Source organism: Pongo pygmaeus, chromosome 23 (assembly GCF_028885625.2).
Source record: "Pongo pygmaeus isolate AG05252 chromosome 23, NHGRI_mPonPyg2-v2.0_pri, whole genome shotgun sequence".
NCBI classification, from domain to species: domain Eukaryota; kingdom Metazoa; phylum Chordata; class Mammalia; order Primates; family Hominidae; genus Pongo; species Pongo pygmaeus.
The window spans coordinates 276,976-297,043 of NC_085931.1; the positions used below are offsets into that span (position 1 = coordinate 276,976).

General features: G+C 43.2%; 1 pseudogene; it reads left to right on the forward strand.

The window, feature by feature from the left end:
- The first annotated feature begins 498 nt into the window (after positions 1–498).
- Positions 499–3,141, forward strand: LOC129027285 (tubulin beta-8 chain-like; annotated as a pseudogene).
- The last annotated feature ends 16,927 nt before the right edge of the window (positions 3,142–20,068 follow it).

Sequence of the window (20,068 nt, forward strand, 5' to 3'; positions counted from 1 at the left end):
TTCTCCAGTTAAACATGTCCAAAGTTGAGGAACCTATCCAGGTGAGAACTGGCAACTCTAATGTGCCCCAATGCCTTTCTGCAGGAGATTCAAATATTTGCTAATGCTTACTGATACCTTCACAGGTTAGATAGAGGCATTCCCCACCCCATCTGAAAAATGTTTACCGGAAGAAATAACTCCTCAGTTTGGGTAATCTAAAAGCCTGCAAAGTGACAATGGCCCATCTTTCACAGCAGGCGTATCCCAACACCTATCCTCAGCTTTAAGAATCCAATATTACCTTCACTCTGCTGGAGACTGCAGTCCTCTGGAAAGGTGAAAGGGCTAATCCTACTCTAAAGAAGACTCTAGCTAAATCAGAGGCCTGACTATCTCTAACACCCATAGCTTACTGCGGGTTTGAACTTCTCCAAAGTAAAACGTATAATTAGGTCTGTTGAGTTAACATACGGAAGGCCTTTCCTAACCACAGATCTCCTAATAGATGAAAGGACGCATCCATTACAAAAATATGTCATCAATCTAGGACAGGTGCAAAGGCACTCTGTGAATATGGAAACAAGAGTCTTCCCCTCCCACATGGGAGGAAAATTCAGTTTCAGCTCAGCTAGGGATTTAGTCTTACTAAAGAAGCGCGAGGAAGTTCTCCAGCTGAGCAGCTTTCCCCAACGTGGAAAGGACCACGCAAGGACACCTGAGCTTTCCAACAGACGTTCAACGCCAAGGGATTCACAGGTGGGTGCACCTGTGTGGAAGCAAAGCTGTTGCTTATTCTGGGAGCCCAATCCGAGGCTGGGGGAGGTGAGCGCAGGGCTATTTAAGCTTTGGCGGAGGGCAGGCTGGGTCGCTGCGCGTCTGTTCCTCCTTCTCGCCTTTCTCCTACAGCCCTGATCCCGCCTTGGCCATGAGGGAAATCGTGCTCACGCAGACCGGGCAGTGCGGGAACCAGCTCGGCGCCAAGGTTGGCAGCGGGGGCTCTGAGGGCCCAGCCCGGGCCTGCCGGGGGAGCCAGGGAAGATGTTGGCAGTGGCGGCGGCGGAGTCCCTGCATTGCGGCCCTTGGGATCCCTGCCAGGGACGCGGTGGAACTAGGTGCTGGCGAGACGGCCGGGGTGGACCCCAGGGACATGGCGGCCTAGGGATGGGGGTGCGGGTGGGAGAGGGGCTGGGGCGCCCTCATGACTCAGCCCTGGTCTGTCTGGCCCCTCCCGTCTCTGGCAGTTCTGGAAGGTGATCTCTGATGAACACGCCATGGACTTCGCTGGCACCTACCACGGGGACAGCCACCTGCAGCTGGAGAACATCAACGTGTACTACAACGAGGCCAGCGGTGAGATGCCCTCCTGGGAACGCGGCCCTCCCCTCCTGATGCGCTCCCGCCCCACGCAGGTGGCAGGTACGTGCCCCGCGCTGTGCTCGTGGATCTGGAGCCCCGCACCATGGACTCTGTGCACTCAGGGCCCTTTGGTCAGGTCTTCAGGCCAGACAACTTCATCTTCGATGAGCTGCGGGAGAGGGCTGGGGCCAGGGCAGCTCAAAATCTAGGAGTGGCCCAAGGTCATCCTGTGGGAACTGTGGAGCCAGGGCCCCTGAACATCCTCCTGTCCTCCCAGTCGAGTTGCTCAGTCCATCTCTCCTAAACGGGCTTTGGGAGGAAGGCCCGGGTGTCTCCTCAAGGTGAGGAGCTACTGATGTAAACTCCCTGCAGGGAGCTGAGTTGGGGCCGTGGCTGCTGCCTTCCCTGAAAATGGGCAGGAGCTACCTGCAGCAAGGTCTGTTAGCCCCTCTCAGGTTTGACTACTGACTTAATTCCTAAAGGGGAAGCTGCTGTCCTGTAACTCCGAGGGAGGGGGTTTCATTTGCTCTACCTGCAGTGAGGTCTGTTAGCCCATCTCAGGTTTGAATCCTGACTTAATTCCTAACAGGGGAAGCTGCTGTCCTGTAACTCTGGGGGAAGGGGTTTCTTTTGCTCCACCTGCAGGGTGAATGGTGCTTTCACTTCACACGTGACACTTGGCCCTTTTTGCATTATGGTGGTGACCACTGATAACCGTAAACCTGGCCATCGAGTGACTGGCTGTACTGTCTTACAGGTCAGAGCGGGGCTGGATACAATTGGGCCAAGGGACACTACACAGAAGGCGCGGAGCTGATGGAGTCAGTGATGGTCGTCGTCAGAAAGGAGGCTGAGAGCTGGGACTGCCTGCAGGGTTTCCAGCTGACCCACTCCCTGGGTGGGGGGACTGGGTCTGGGATGGGTACCCTTCTGCTCAGTAAGATCCGGGAGGAGTACCCAGACAGGATCATAAACACATTCAGCATCCTGCCCTCGCCCAAGGTGTCGGACACCGTGGTGGAGCCCTACAACGCCACCCTCTCAGTCCACCAGCTCATAGAAAACGCGGATGAGACCTTCTGCATAGATAACGAAGTGCTGTATGACGTATATTCCAGGACCCTAAAGCTGCCCACATGCACCTATGGTGACCTCAACCACCTGGTGTCTGCGACCATGAGTGGGTCACCACGTGCCTGCGCTTCCCGGGCCAACTGCATGCCGACCTGCGGAAGCTGGCCGTGAACATGGTCCCGTTTCCCCGGCTGCATTTCTTCATGCCCGGCTTCGCCCCACTGACCAGCCGGGGCAGCCAGCAGTACCGGGCCTTGACCGTGGCTGAGCTCACCCGGCAGATGTTTGATGCTAAGAATATGATGGCGACCTGCGAACTCCGTCACGGCCGCTGCCTAACGGCGGCCCCATTTTCAGGGGTCAAAGCCCATGAGGGAGGTGGATGAACAGATGTTCAACATTCAAGATAAGAACAGCAGCTACTTTGCTGACTGGCTCCCCAACAACGTAAAAACAGCCGCCTGTGACATCCCACCCCGGGGGCTGAAAATGTCGGCCACCTTCATTGGGAACAACGCAGCCATCCAGGAACTCTTCAGGCGTGTCTCAGAGCAGTTTACAGCAATGTTCAGGCGCAAGGCCTTCCTCCACTGGTACACGGGCGAGGGCATGGATGAGATGGAATTCACCGAGGCCGAGAGCAACATGAACGACCTGGTGTCTGAATATCAGCAATATCAGGATGCCACTGCCGAGGAGGAGGTGGCCTAGAACTCTCCTTTTCTAGGTAAAGGGGGGAAGCAGTGTGGATTCTTTACTGTATTCTGACAGCCATGTGTCACTACGCACTTGTTCATTTGTGTCTTCACCTCTCCTGCTGCTGCATTTTAAAGCACTTTCGTAGTATGCAGTTTTGCCTAATGTATTTTCACAGCATCTGGCTTCACCGCCAACTTTCCATGGGCCCTCTGGCTACTGCTGCCAGATGCGCATAGTTGTCCTGCAAGGCTGAAGCTGTCTGGGCTTATCACGTGCCCAGGAACAAGCATTCCAGTGGTTCCAGGAGGGGTCGGCATGGGCTGTGGACATGGCAGGCAGGCTTCACACGGACTTGGGGATGCCCTGGGCCTTGGGCAGCGATGTGGTGGAAAACCTGTTCCTGAAGGCAAGCCTTGGCTTATCCCGTGTGCCAAACTTCTAGGGGACCAGCGGGCCCTCTGTTTCTGAAACTTTGAAAGGGGTCAGCGACCCTGATGGACAATGTCTCCAAAGTCCCATCTCGGGATAGGAATGTGGTCACAGCTGGCTCTGAACCAGCAATGAAGGCTGGGCAAGTGGGAGCCCAGCCACTCCATCACCATGACGGCCTGGGTGTGTTTGTGTGGCCTCATGCTCTTAACGAGGTGGGCATGGGATATCTGGCAGGGATACACTGAGCAGGAATCAAGCCCAGTGTAGACTCACATGCACTGAACCCTATGTAGAAGGGGATTAGGTCCCGGGGGCCGTAGATGTGGTTGCTGGGCCTGTGACATGCACTGAACCCCATGTAGAAGGGGATTAGGTCCCGGGGACGGTAGATGGTGGTTGCTGGGCCTCTGTGCTCAGGGCAGTCTCTCCAAAGGTGCAGATGGGGTTTCTGAGCAGGACCTGGGGAGACAGGCAGGTAGGTACTCACAAGTGCTGCTTCCCCCAGCTGGCAACCAGTGAGAAAAACGCCCGAGTGGAGGTCTGACCTGCCCCAGTCTGGAGGGCTGATGGTCTCCGGAAAGGTGGGTGATGCGTACTGTCTGCTGTCTCCTTGTCCCCACTCCAAAGCTTCAGGCAAAGATAACCCAAGATTGTCAGGATGAGCCTGGTGAGGGTGGCACCTTTGGGGACAGGCCCATCAGCCTGGCAGAGTCTCCTCCCCAGGCTTCTCAGGGAGCCTGGACTGCAAAGCCTGCTTTGGAGAAGCTGTCAAATAAGAGGTGTGTGTGTGAGCTGGGTGCTGGGCAGCCTGCACGGACAGGGCTCTTCTCCCTGGCTCTTGTAGAACTTGTCCATTGTGTGTGATGACCCCTTGGTAAGCCCCACCCCCACCCCCACCCCCACCCCCACCTCCATCACACAGATAAGATGAAGCCAGCATAGCCTGCGGGTGAGCAGATGTACAGGTTCTACCCCAGGTCCCCTGGGCATACCCACCTGCCTTTGACATGTCCGGGAAAACAGGTGAGGCCCCTTTTTCTCTGAATGTTGGCAATAGTCTATTGCAGCCAAATGGGGAACAGGCAGGCAGGAGAGTGCCTCATCTTGAAAGAAGTGGCTCCTGGAAGCAGCTGGGAGGTGGGAGAGGTCCCCCATGCTCCCCCAACCTGTTCTTGGAGCAGGAAAAGGGGCCTCTGTGACACCCCCCTCAGTGGCTCTCACTCTCTGAGGGAGGTCCTTGCCCAACCCAGGTGCTCACCCATCTGAGATGGTCTTGCATGGACCTGGTTGGGTAGGTTCAGCTGCAGCAACCATTGGAACCTGCCCACACCTAGTGTCTCCACTCACGTGTGGGGCTAGACGTTCCTCAGGTTTCCCAAGTTTCTGGAGTCCCTCTTCCAGCCTGGCAAGCATGGCGTGTTGTGGGGGAAGGACATCAGGCCTACAGGCAGCAGAACCTTTCTGGGTATGTTCTCTACCCCTGGAGGCCCCTGGTTGTTTACTTCTTTGGGTGAGAGTCGGCTTAGAATCTCAACATTCTTGTAGGACTCCAGAACTGTACAGACAGGGGCCCAGGAGGGAGCAGGGGCTGGGACTGGCAGCTAACAAGTGGAGTGGGGGTTGTAGGGCTCAGTTTGGTCTTGCAGGGAATTCAGAGAGGCTTGGATTTGCTGAAGCTCTAGATGAGCTTGGACTGGGATATGGAAACAGCATGGAGACGGGGCCCTTCTGCACACTGGAGTCTGAGTAGTTGCACCCTGGTGCATCCATAGTTGTTCCCCACCTGGAGCACAGCTGTGGATAGAAGCCGGGAGAGCTGTGGAGAGAAGAGGAGGAGGAGGGAGTCTCGGGGCAGTCCCAGCAGCCAGGCAGGGCCTCTGCAAGTGAGATGCAGATCCAGCCTGTTGGCCACTTAGCAGCTGCTTGGCTGGCTGCAGATCATCTGACCTCTGCTCACCAGTAAATGGGGGTTGCAGTAGCACTTACCTTCTGAGATTTCTGCAGCTTGAAGGGGCAGCAAACACCATGTGCTGAGAAAACGCCGAACACAGGCAAGCTTTTCCAAGAGCACCTTATCAGATTAACATCCAGCCTGTACAGGATACCATCAAATCTCCCCACCCCTCATTCCAACGGAAGAAAAGGGAGTCTCTGTCCTTGGGGAGCAAGCACAGGCCTATCTATGCAGTGGGCACATGGCCCAGGTGGGGGAAAGGCCCTTGGATACGTGCTGGTTTCACCAACCATCTGTGGGTTGGGTTTGGCCTGGACCCCTGTACCCCAGGAGGCCAGCAGCCCCCTGCATGGGAGAGGACTTGGGAAGGTGGGTGGGACGGCTGAGCTTTGAGGGAAGCCATTATTTGGCCTCATGGGAAATGGTGCAGGTGGTTGTTGGTGGCTCAGTTTTGCAGGACCTGGGTGATGACCCAAGGAGTGAAAATTGTCTTTTTATGAGAAATTGCCAAAATTGATTCAAGCTCACAGTTGAAAAGGTGCGTAATGCTGATAGTGGGCCTCATCTGCCCCTTCCCCACAAGTAACTGGTGTTCAGAGGTGGATTTGGTTCTTTCCCAGCCTTTCCCCTTTGCATGTAGCTGTGCATGTACTTTTGCGTGTACACACACATGTTCCCTGGAGGGGTTTTATTTTTTTATTTAGGGGTGTAACTAGTGAGGCAGATCTTGTCTTTTAAGTGTGGAGTCCTCTATGGAGTGGGCATCAGGTACTTCCTAGCTAGCCCCTGCCAGCTGTTTGGCTGCCCCAGTTTCTGCCCTTCACAGACATGCTGGCCACCTGGTGTGACATTCAGTGGCCTTGTTTGCAGCTAGTATGATACAAGTGGATCAGGTACATTATAAACTGAAAAAGTACACAACATGCAGAGGGAAAGGATAAATGACCATGTGTGTCCTGCTCTGCTGAAGTCCACATCACATGACTGAGATGACATTTTTTCATCTAACATTTGGGCCCTGAGAAACGGCATCTGTTTTACTTTTTATTTATAACAGAGTTAGAAGAAATACTACTAGGCTTTCTTTTCCATTATCCCCAATTCCCGCTTTGCCCCCTCAGGTTTACCTACCTCAGAGAGAAAGAGGAGCTCACCTGGTTAATGACAGCCTGAAATTATTTGAGCCAGGTCACTGTGTAAAGGTCAGACTGCTTCTGTCTCCTTGTGCATCACTTGCGCAGATCAGATATTTCATAGCTCCCTGTATACAGGTAGATGTGTTGCCCTCCTAGCTGCTTTCTTGGTTTGATACATGCCTGAGAGCATGTGGGAGCGCTTAAGGTCTAGGCTCACGGGAGGACTGTTCTGCCGACCCCAGCTCATCTCTCCAGCTCAGCCTGCATGCATGCCTTCCTTCATCTGATTCCAGAGTAGGGATAGGAGGTCTCACATTGACCTCAAGTTTATGTGACTTTTTCCACCTCAGCTTTCCCAGACAGCCCCTGCTGTGGGACTTTTAAGGAGATTTGTGAAGTCAGTATCTACTTTTCTTGTGTGGGTGTTTATAAATTATTCCCCTGGCGGGGAATAAATGTTAGAGTTACTCCAAACCCCTAACATACAAACATGTAAGCCTGGCCCTTTTTTGGTGGTAAAATATATATAACATAAAACTTACCATTTTAACCATGTTTAAATGTACAGTTCTGTGGCATCCAGTATATTCAGTGTTATCCAACCATCTAATTAATCAAACTTATCCATATCTACAACTTTATCATCCTAAAATGAAACACCATACCCATGAAGAAGTCACTTACTAGAAGACTGATGTATTTGACTCCATAAAAATTGAAACTCTGTATGAGAGGAAAATGCCTCCAAGTCAAAAGTTAACAGACTGGGGAGATCTGCAACATACATGACAGATAAAAAGCTAATTTGGGATATATACATACATATGGATATATGTAAATGTCCATTTTAAACACCATTTAAAAAATACCATCCTTTCCCCATTGAATAGTGTTGACTCATTTGTTAAAAATCATGACCATATTTTTTGGTTCTTTATTTCGATTGCATTGGTCTTTATGTCTGCCTCTATGCTGGTACAGCATTGTTCTGGGTACTGAAGCAGTGAATAAGTTTGAAACCAGGAGGTGATAGTCCTCTAACTTTCTTAGTTTTTACGATTGATTTGGCTACTTGGGATATTTTGAGATTTCATTTGAATTTTAGAATAGGTTTTTCTATTTTTGCAAATATTGGAATTTTTATAGTGATTTTATTGAATCTGTAGGTGACTATAGATAACAATGGCATCTTGACAAGGTTTTGTCTTCCAGTCCATAAACACGTGATGTCTTTTCATTTATTTGTGTCATCTTTAATACTTTTCTGCCATGTTTATAGTTTTTGCTGTACAGGTTTTTCATTTCCTTGGTTAAGTGGGTTTCTAAGTATTTTATTCTTTTGGTACTATCATACATGATACTGTTGTTTTGATTTCTTCAGATAGTTTATTGTTATCGTAGAAATACAACTGATTTTTGTGTATTGATTTTGTATCCTGCAGCTTTGCTGAATTTTATTTATTGCGTCTGACAGTTTATTTCACAGAAACTAAAAGATTTTTAATATATAAGGTTATGTCATCTGCAAACAGATAATTTTACTTTTTAAAAAACTGGAATATCTTTTATTCTTTTACTCATGTTTTAACTAACTAGAACCCTCAGTACTATATTAAATAGAAGTAGTAAAAGCAGGCATCCTTGTTTTTGCTCTTAGGGTAAAAGTTTTCAGTCTTTCACCATGTGAGCTGTGTTTTGTTTCTGTTTTTGTTTTTTTTATATGACATTATGTTAAGATGTTTTCTTTTTATAGTTTATTAAGTACATCTTATCATGAATGTGGGTTAAATTTTGACAAATGCTTTTTCTTTGATTAAAATGTGATCACATGAGGGTTTTTTCCCTTATGTTAATGTGATATTGTGCTGATTTTCATGTGTTGGAACATAATTTTATTTCAGGAGTCAATTATACTCATTCATAGTGTATAATCCTTTTAGTGTACTGCTAAGTTTGAGTCGCTGGTATTTTAGGATTTTTGCATCAGCATTTGTAAGGGATGTTTGTTTGTAGTTTTCTTATGGTGCCTTGTCTGGCTTGGTGTCGGGGTAATACTGTCCTCATAGAATAAGTTAGAAAACATTACATCCTCTTCAACGTTTTGAAAAAGTTTGAGAAAAACTGGTGTTAATTCTGCTTTAAACGTTGGGTAGAATTCAACAGTGAAGCCATCTGGTCCAGGCTTTTCTTTGTTGCTGGGTTTTTGATTACTGATGCAATCTTCCTGCTGAATCTCCTTGCTGAATAGGTTTATTCAACTTTTCTGATTCAGTCTTAGGTTTTTTGTTTCTAGGAATTTGTTCATTTTATTTAGGTTATTCAAGTTTTTAGTGTATAATTCCTTATGGTACTCTCCTACATCCCCTTTTTACTCCAAAAATTTGTTAGTAATGTACCCATTTTATGTTTGAGTTTAGTAATTTGAGTATTCCCCTTTTTTTAGTCAATCTAGTTAAAATTTTGTCAGTTTTGATCTTTTTCAGAGAACAAACTTGGTTTTGTTGATTTTTGATATTGTTTTTCTGTTCTCTATTTCACTTATTTCCACTGCTATCTTTATCATTTTTTAAGTTTTGCTAGCTTTTAGTTGTCCCTCTTTTAGTAGTCCCACTTTTTCCCTCAGTTTTTAGTTCCTTAGGAGTAAAGTTGTTTCAGTATCTTATGTTTTATAATTTATAGCTATAAATTTTCCCCTTATGGTACTGTTTTTGATGTATCTCTTCTGGTATTTCATCCAGTTTTCTCTCCATCCTTTATTTGATACATGAACAAATTACACGAGTGAAGAATACCACTGTGTTTTCTTAAATACTTTTCAACTTCAGTAACTCATGCAAGGATCAAATGTGAGAGAAATAGAGAACCTCAGGATCAACTCAAGTATTTGGAAAAAAGTACTGAAAAATGAGGTGGGGTAGTTTCCAAACTGACCTGCTCAGCATCGAAAGGATTCTTGTTTCTTAAGGAAGCCATGGAGTTTTATCAGCTTAAAGGTGAGTGGTTGGTAAAATGAATTTCTTTTTCTTTTAAACTTATTTTTGAATCTTCTATTCTTGTTTGTGGATTGTGGTTTTTTAGAATAGTGATTATTTTGTTTTTGAGATGTTTCTTGTATTTTTGTTTTTATTTTTTTAAGGCAGAGTCTTGCTCTGCACCCAGGCTGGAGTACAGTTGCTCAATCTCAGTTCACTGCAACCTCCACCTCCCAGGTTCACGTGATTCTCCTGCCTCAGCCTCCCGAGTAGATGGGATCACAGGCGCCCGCCACCACACCCAGCTAATTTTTGTATTTTTAGTAGAGATGAGGTTTCACCATGTTGGCCAGGCTTGTCTCGAACTCCTGACCTCAAGTGATCCACCCACCTCAGCCTCCCAAAGTGCTGGGATTACAGGTGTGAGCCACTGTGTCCAGCCTGTTTCTTGTATTTGATGATGAAAATCTGTTATTGACAGGCACCCAGCCTTTTTCTTGTATTTGATGATGAAAATCTGTTATTGACAGTAAGAGGATGGGGGCTTAGGTTAGCAACAGGGTGTTAGAAAAGCAGCAGTAAAATTTTGGTTCTCCAAACAGTTGATGTCTTATTCCTTTTTTTGAACATGGGTTTTACTTAAAAAGGCCAGCCATTTTGAAACTTGATTTTATTGTCATGTTCTCATTTTAAAATTCATCTTGGGGTTTGTATGAATTGGCAGCCCTATGTGGGAAATTTCAGTTTTGCATATTTTCAGATTATTTTCATTTTTACATCAGAGATTTTGAACAGATGCTATACAAAAGTATTCATGTATTTATTCAACAAAATTTAGTGCTGGTCATGTTGCAAGCACTTAGTGAACTTCATGCTGTACGTGCCTCAGATACTTTTGTGAATGTAATGGCAACATCAAAACCTTTGCCCTTATGCACTTTATAAACCTTTAATTTCAAGGCATGTTGATGAGCCGGCATCTGCTATAACGTGCTTTCACGGTCATTTAATTCACCATTATTTGGGTATACCTTATATTAAAGCTGATTACTAAAAATTGGAAACTATATGAACATATCTTTGTCTTGCCTTTTTCCTTAACATATGTAAATCAATGGAGTAACTGAGAATCAATTTTAGGGATAGTTATAAAAATCTTAACTTTGCAACTATTACTTTGTCCTCAATGTAATAACTGCAAAAAATAATTTACGTTTCAAAGGCTTTAATCTTTGTATTTTTTTTTTTTAAAGAAGCCTTCACCGAGATTCCTTAAAAATTCTTGCTCTTACAGTAGAGGCTTATGGGCTCATGGATATGGTCCTCTAATGGATCTGTACCACTTCAGTTCTCTAATTGTCGCCCTCCTGTGGTGAAAATTAAAGCTTATTTTCATTTCATGTCTAGGATGTAGTATGTTCTTGTTGGGAAAAGATGATGTTGCTGAGAAATAAGTGCCTTCAGTATCACTGTGTGTCACTTAATAAATATGACTAATATATACTTTTACCAATTGCTACAATTTGATGCTTAAACAGCTATCTTTAAATTATACTTTTTCTTTGGTTAAAGTAATTATAATATACATTAATTATTTTTACCTAATTTTCTTATGTAGACTGCCATTCTTAGAACTAAAACTTTCAGATGTTTATATTACAAGTACAATTATTATTTATTTTTATTATTAATGTCATCTTTTTTCTGTAGCCAAATGTAATCAACTCCCTTCCTTTCACTTCCTTTTTTGAATCAGAATATTACACTTATACAAGCAAGAGCAACAGCTCTATATCCAGATCACTGCAGTGCTTAGAAGATACAACAGAAGATACAACTGCAGTGCTTAGAAGATACAACAAATTAGGAAATCCAAATTTCCAGGAAGTCTCTGCACACACCTCTAGTACAAAAGATGCTTCAGAGACTAGAGGGTCAGAGGGCAAAGAGAGGAAATATTCAACTCCAAGCTCAGGTCAAAAGGGAAGAAAGCCTGGTGTTGAAAGAAATCCAAGAATGAATGTGTCTGCAACTCACCCCTTTCTGTAAAGTATTCATGGTGTTTTAGTTAAAATGTTTGTTCTTATGATGGTCAATAATATTAATAGTTATGCTTTGTAAAATAATTTATTCTTATAATTAATGGATCATTCTAAATTATTATATGTTTAGTTGCTGTAGTTAGATGACATCAAAGATTTACTGCCTGTTAAATGTTTCTTGGATCTTTGCATTATTTTTATATTATTATCTGTGCTTCCAAAGTTGAGGGGTAATTTTATTGTTTATACAAATGTAGAATAAAGCTTAAGTTTGGGGAGAAAAATAAAACCTAGAGTTTTCCTTTCAGCTTTATAGAACAGTCATTTCTATAAATGTTTTTTTATGTAGCTTTCCTAGTTCCACATTTAAAAAGATAAATAAGGGGATCTACACAGGTTTCAGTAAATAATAGTTGTTGATTAATAATGCATTTATTATAAAGCTTGAAGCAGAATTTTGCTCAGCCTACATATCTTTTATGGTCAGGCTACTATAATTATGTAATACCCAGTTAAATTTCAATTTCAGATAAACAAGGAATAATGTTTTAGTATAAGTATATCCCAAATATTGCATGGGATATATTTACACTGAAAAAAGTATTTGTTTATCTGAAATTTAAAATTAACTGGGCATGCTATATTTTCTGTGGCAACCCTGTTTTATGGAGAACAGAGTAAGTCAGCTAAATTTTAGAATACTTAACCTGGTGTTCTAGGTCTTTCCTTTTTGTAATTATTATTATTTGGAGTCAGGGTTGTGCTCCATCACCCAGGCTGGAGTGCAGTGGCACAATCAGTGCCCTGCAGCCTTGAGCTTCTGGGCTCAAGTGATTCTGGCACCTCTGCCTTTGCCTCCCAAGTAGCTAGTACCACAGGTATGTGGGCCTGGCTAATTTTTTTTTTCTCATAGAGACAGTGTCTCAGGCTGGTCTGGAACTCCTGGGCTCAAGCAATCCTCCCACCTCTGCCTTCACCTCCCAAATAGCTGAGACCACAGACACACACCACCACCATAACCAGCTTATTTTTTATCAGGTTGGTGCAAGAGTAATTGTGGGTTTTGCCATTGAAAGTAATGGCAAAACCCGCAATTACTTTTTGCACCACCCTAATTTTTTGTGGAGACAGGGTCTTGCCCTGTTGTCTAGGCTGGTTTCCAACTCCTGGGCTTGAGTGACCCTCCTGCCTTGGCCTCTAAAAGTGCTGGGATTGCAGATAGGAGCCACTGTACCAAGCTACTTTGTATAATTTTTAACATAAACATAAATGTTTTGAGAAATAGAAATGTTAAAACCCTTGGAGGAAAATGTAAAGTATACAATAGAAAAAAAATTAAAAAAAATTATCAAAATTTTCAGAGGAACAAAAAATATCCACTTTTTACAATCTTCAGGATTCAATCCCGTTATATCAAACATAAAAAGAAACATATTCAAGGAAAAAGGCAATCAATCGAGACTGACCTCGAGATGACCCAGATGTTGGAATTAGTGTGGATTTTTAAAGTAGTTATTATAATTCTTACTAAAATCAAAACCCCAAGAACTCTTATAATAAATGGATAGGAAATCACAGCAGAGAAGAAGAAACTACAGTAATAACAAAGGCCCAAGTGGAAATTCTAGAAGTGAAAAAGTTTTCAAAATTAATAATCAGTCGTGTTCAGGAGCAGCTTGGAGGTGGTAAAGAGTCAATGAACCTTAAAATACAATTGAAATGATTCAATCTGAAAAATGTGAGCAGTCATAGGTTGGGGTGAGGGAGCTTTTCCTTTGGTTAGTGCTTTTAGGTAATCTTGGTTTTGATAAGATTACTAGACTGATCTGTCAGGGGCTTGCTAAGCCAGAGTTTATCTTGGTTTCAGTAGTGCTTTAAACAAAACTCATGATAACCTTGTGTTCAAGATAGAAGAATGGACCAGATGACAATATTTAGATGCAGTCATTCTTAATCTCCGTTGCTCTCCCAGTGGCCTAGCTGGGGTTTGTATAAAGTGGAATGGGAGGAACAGGGAAGGAGCCCCCACCTACCCTCTCCCCTTGTCCACTTGTCCTCCTTCACTAGTGGATAAAGTCCACGGGAACAGGCAAGTTATTTTAAATCTGTATCTTCTGTTGTCAAGATCTGTAATCAGTTCTGCTCGCTGGACTGGGGACAGGAACCGAGGGAACATGAGGGTGAACGAGGTGACATGGAGTCCAGGAACACACTGTGCCTACATGCAGAATGTTTGTGCCAGGAAAGCCAGTCAGCAGTCAGATGGTCTCAGATACCAAGCTAGTGTTGGGAAGCAAGATTCAGTCTCTTGAAGGCGGTGCTCCTCAATGTGTGGTTTGTACCACTTGCTTCAGAATGACCTGGAGTACTTGTTAAAATGCAAATTTTCAGCCCAATGCTAGACCTCCTAAGCCTGCATCTCTACGGATGGGTCTCAGTAGTTGATATTGGAAACATGCAGGTCCCAAGGAGATGCTTATGCATATAAATTTGAACTGTTGTGTTTAAGGGTTAGGGAGCTGGCAAAAGCAAGGAATAGACTAAGCCCTTGGGTGGGAAGGCTCCACAACCTTGGCACTGTTAGCATTCTGGGCAGAAGAGGATTCTGCCACATGCTTCACACCATCCCTAGCCTCTACCCTCTAATACCGTATCCCAGTTGTGAAAACCAAAAATGTCCCCTGGGAGGCAAAATAGTCACCAGTTGGGAACCAAAACCACTGCTTTGTATCAGAGTAGTTAACATTGTTCCTAATCCAAGGATCAGAACACACGATGAGAGAAAGTCTAGCTATTGGAACTGGAGTGCCAAGTTGGAGCTAGACCTACAACAAAAGCACCAAAAGCTCCTTTATAGGGCTGATACCGTGCCTCAGCTACCTAGCTTGTACAGATGCCATGTAACTCTAGATTTGGTGACAGAAGGAATTTAAAGGCTAGAATTAGAGTCTCTCAGGTTAGGCCAGCACACAACGTGGACTTTTGACATCATCCAGATGCTTGAACCAACCTCAGTCCTGAGGCAGAATTTCCCATGGCATCTGATACACAGCCTGGATTTGAAACACTCACTGGGATTAGATGCCATGGGAATATTGTGTTTAGGAAGTCTGAAAGAGACAGGCTTCAACAAAGCAGACGTATGCAAAACGTAGCATCTTAACTTTTTTTTTTTAACAGAAATGTTCATAGCACCTTTATTTGTAATAGCCTAGAACTAGAAACAACCCAGATATCCTTCAACGACTGAATGGTTAAACAAACTGTTCTATATCGCCACTATGGGATATATTTTTTTTAAATTGTACTTTAAGTTTTAGGGTACATGGGCACAACGTGCAGGTTTGTTACTTATGTATGCTTATGCCATGTTGGTGTGCTACCCTCATTAACTCTTCATTTAACATTAGGTATATCTCCTAACACTATCCCTCCCCACTCCCCTGACCCCAAAACAGGCCCTGGTATGTGATGTTCCCCTTCTTGTGTCCATGTATTCTCATTGTTCAATTCCAACCTATGAGTGAGAACATGCTGTGTTTGGTTTTTTGTCCTTGTGATAGTTGGCTGAGAATGATGGTTTCCAGCTTCATCCATGTCCCTACAAACGACATGAACTCATCATTTTTTATGGCTGCATAGTATTCCATGGTGTATATGTGCCACATTTTCTTAATCCAGTCAGTCATTTTTGGACATTTGGGTTGGTTCCAAGTCTTTGCTATTGTGAATAGTGCCACAATAAACATACGTGTGCATGTGTCTTTATAGCAGCATGTTTTATAATCCTTTGGGTATATACCCAGTAATGGGATGGCTGAGTCAAATGCTATTTCTAGTTCTAGATCCCTGAGGAACTGCCACACAGACTTCCACAATGGTTGAACTAGTTTACGGTCCCACAAACAGTGTAAAAGTGTTCCTATTTCTCCACAACCTCTCAAGCACCTGTTGTTTCCTGACTTTCTAATGACTGCCATTCTAACTGGTGTGAGATGGTATCTAACTGTGGTTTTGATTTGCATTTCTCTGATGGCCAGTGATGATGAGCATTTTTTCATGTGTCTGTTGGCTGCATAAATGCCTGCTTTTGAGAAGTGTCTGTTCATATCCTTCGCCCACTTTTTGATGGGGTTGTTTTTTTTTCTTGTAAATTTGTTTGAGTTCATTGTAGATTCTGGATATTAGCCCTTTGCCAGATGAGTAGATTGCAAAAATTTTCTCCCATTCTGTAGGTTGCCTGTTCACTCTGATGGTAGTTTCTTTTGCTGTGCAGAAGCTCTTTAGTTTAATTAGATCCCATTTGTCAATTTTGGTTTTTGTTGCCATTGCTTTTGGTGTTTTAGACATGAAGTCCTTTCCTGTGCCTATGTCCTGAATGGTAATGCCTAGGTTTTCTTCTAGGGTTTTTATGGCTTTACGTCTAACATTTAAGTCTTTAATCCATCTTGAATTAATTTTTGTATAAAGTGTAAGGAAGGGACCCAGTTTCAGCTTTCTATGTATGGCTAGCCAGTTTTCCCAACACCATTTGTTAAGTAAGGAATCCTTTCCCCATTGCTTGTTTTTGTCAGGTTTGTCAAAGATCAGATGGTTGTAGACATGTGGCATTATTTCTGAGGGTTCTGTTCTGTTCCATTGGTCTATATCTCTGTTTTGGTACCAGTACCATGCTGTTTTGGTTACTGTAGCCTTGCAGTATAGTTCGAAGTCAGGTAGCATGATGCCTCCAGCTTTGTTCTTTTGGCTTAGGATTGACTTGGTGATGCGGGCTCTTTTTTGGTTCCATATGAACTTTAAAGTAGTTTTTTCCAATTCTGTGAAGGAAGTCATTGATAGCTTGATGGGGACAGCATTGAATCTATAAGTTACCTTGGGCAGTATGGCCATTTTCACAATATTGATTCTTCCTACCCATGAGCATGGAAAGTTCTTCCATTCGTTTGTATCCTCTTTTATTTCATTGAGCAGTGGTTTGTAGTTCTACTTGAAGAGGTCCTTCATGTCCCTTGTAAATTGGAGTCCTAGGTATTTTATTCTCTTTGAAGCAATTGTGAATGGGAGTTCACTCATCATTTGGCTCTCTGTTGGTCTGTTATTGGTGTATAAGAACGCTTGATTTTTGCACATTGATTTTGTATCTTGAGACTTTGCTGAAGTTGCTTATCAGCTTAAGGAGATTTTGGGCTGAGACGATGGGGTTTTCTAGATATACAATCATGTCATCTGCAAACAGGGACAATTTGACTTCCTCTTTTCCTAATTGAATACCCTTTATTTCCTTCTCCTGCCTGATTGCCCTGGCCAGAACTTCCAACACTATGTGGAATAGGAGTGGTGAGAGAGGGCATGCCTGTCTTGGGCCAGTTTTCAAAGGGAATGCTTCCAGTTATTGCCCATTCAGTATGATATTGGCTGTGGGTTTGTCATAGATAGCTCTTACTATTTTGAGATATGTCCCATCAATACCGAATTTATTGAGAGTTTTTAGCATGAAGGGTTGTTGAATTTTGTCAAAGGCGTTTTCTGCATCTATTGAGATAATCATGTGGTTTTTGTCTTTGGTTCTGTTTATATGCTGGATTATGTTTTTTGATTTGCATATGTTGAGCCAGTCTTGCATCCCAGAGATGAAGCCCACTTGATCATGGTGGATAAGCTTTTTGATGTGCTGCTGGATTTGGTTTGCCAGTATTTTATTGAGGATTTTTGCATCGATGTTTATCAGGGATATTGGTCTAAATTTCTCTTTTTTTGTTGTGTCTCTGCCAGGCTTTGGTGTCAGGATAATGCTGGCCTCATAAAATAAGTTAAGGAGGATTCCCTCTTTTTCTATTGATTGGAATAGTTTCAGAAGGAATGGTACCAGCTCCTCCTTGTACCTCTGGTAGAATTAGGCTGTGAATCCATCTGGTCCTGGACTTTTTTTGGTTGGTAAGCTATTAACTATTACCTCAATTTCAGAGCCTGTTATTGGTCTATTCAGAGAGTCAACTTCTTGGTGGTTTAGTCTTGGGAGGGTGTATGTGTCGAATAATTTATCCGTTTCTTCTAGATTTTCTAGTTTATTTGCGTAGAGGTGTTTATAGTATTCTCTGATGGTAATTTGTATTTCTGTGGGATCAGGGGTGATATCCCCTTTATCTTTTTTTATTGTGTCTATTTGATTCTTCTCTCTTTTCTTCATTAGTCTTGGTAGCGGTCTATCAATTTTGTTGATCTTTCAAAATACCAGCTCCTGGATTCATTGATTTTTTTGAAGGGTTTTTTGTGTGTATTTCCTTCAGTTCTGCTCTGATCTGAGTTATTTCTTCCTTCTGCTATCTTTTGTATCTGTTTGCTCTTGCTTCTCTAGTTCTTTTAATTGTGATGTTAGGGTGTCAATTTTAGATCTTTCCTGCTTTCTCTTGTGGGCATTTAGTGCTATAAATTTCCCTCTACACACCGCTTTGAATGTGTTCCAGAGATTCTGGTATGTTGTGTCTTTGTTCTCATTGGTTTCAAAGAACATCTTTATTTCTGTCTTCATTTCGTTATGTACCCAGTAGTCATTCAGGAGCAGGTTGTTCAGTTTCCATGTAGTGGAGCAGTTTTGAGTGAGTTTCTTAATCTTGAGTTCTAGTTTTATTGCACTGTGCTCTGAGAGACAGTTTGTTATAACTTCTGTTCTTTTCCATTTGCTGAGGAGTGCTTTACTTCCAACTATGTGGTCAATTTTGGAATAGGTGTGGTTTGGTGCTGAAAAGAATGTATATTCTGTTGATTTGTGGTGGAGAGTTCTGTAGATGTCTACTACGTCTGCTTGGTGCAGAGCTGAGTTAAATTCCTGGATATCCTTGTGAAATTTCTGTCGTGTTGAGTTGATCTAATGTTGACAGTGGGGTGTTAAAGTCTCCCATTATTATTGTGTGGGAGTCTAAGTCTCTTTGTAGGTCTCTAAGGACTTGCTTTATGAATCTGGGTGCTCCTGTATTGGGTGCATATATATTTAGGATAGTTAGTTCTTGTTGAATTGATCCCTTTACCATTATGTAATGGCCTTCTTTGTCTCTTTTGATCTTTATTGGTTTAAAGTCTGTTTTATCAGAGACTAGGATTGCAATCCCTGCCTTTTTTTTCCCATTTGCTTGGTAGATCTTCCTTCATCCCTTTATTTTGAGCCTATGTGTGTCTCTGCATGTGAGATGGGTTTCCTGAGTACAGCACACTGATGGGTCTTGACTCTTTATCCAATTTGCCAGTCTCTATCTTTTAATTGGAGCATTTAGCCCATTTACATTTAAGGTTAATATTGTTATGTGTGAATTTGATCCTGTCATTATGATGTTAGCTGGTTATTTTGCTCATTTGTTGATGCAGTTTCTTTCTAGCCTTGATGGTCTTTACAATTTGGCACGTTTTTGCATTGGCTTGTACCCGTTGTTCCTTTCCATATTTAGTGCTTCCTTCAGGAGCCTCTGTTAGGGCAGGCCTGTTGGTGACAAAATCTCTCAGCATTTGCTTGTCTGTAGATTTTATTTCTCCTTTACTGATTAAGCTTAGTTTGACTGGATATGAAATTCTGGGTTGAAAATTCTTTTCTTTAAGAATGTTAAATATTGGCCCCCACTCTTTTCTGGCTTGTAGAGTTTCTGCCAAGAGATCCGCTGTTAGTCTGATGGGCTTCCCTTTGTGGGTAACCCAACCTTTTTCTCTGGCTTCCCTTAACATTTTTTCCTTCATTTCAACTTTGGTGAATCTGACAATTATGTGTCTTGGAGTTGCTCTTTTCAAGTACTATCTTTGTGGCATTCTCTGTATTTCCTGAATTTAAATATTGGTCTGCCTTTCTAGATTGGGGAAGTTCTCCTGGATAATATCCTGCACAGTGTTTTCCAACTTGATTCCTTTCTCTCCGTCACTTTCAGGTACACCAATCATACGTAGATTTTGTCTTTTCACATAGTCCCATATTTCTTGGAGGCTTTGTTCATTTCTTTTTATTCTTTTTTCTCTAAACTTCTCGCTTCATTTCATTCATTTGATCTTCCATGACTGATACCCTTTCTTCCAGTTGATCAAATCGGCTACTAAGGCTTGTGCATTCATCACGTATTTCTCATGCTGTGGTTTTCAGCTCCATCAGGTCCTTTAAGGACTTCTCTGCATTGGTTATTCTAGTTATCCATTCATCTAATTTTTTTTCAAAGCTTTTAACTTCTTTGACATTGGTTTGAATTTCCTCCTGTAGCTCAGTAGCTTGATCGTCTGAAGCCCCTTTCTCTCGTCAGTCATTCTGCGTCCAGCTTTGTTCCATTGCTGGTGAGGAGCTGTGTTCCTTTGGAGGAGGAGAGGCGCTCTGATTTTTAGAGTTTCCAGTTTTTCTGCTCTGTTTTTTCCCCATCTTTGTGGTTTTATCTACCTTTGTTCTTTGATGATGGT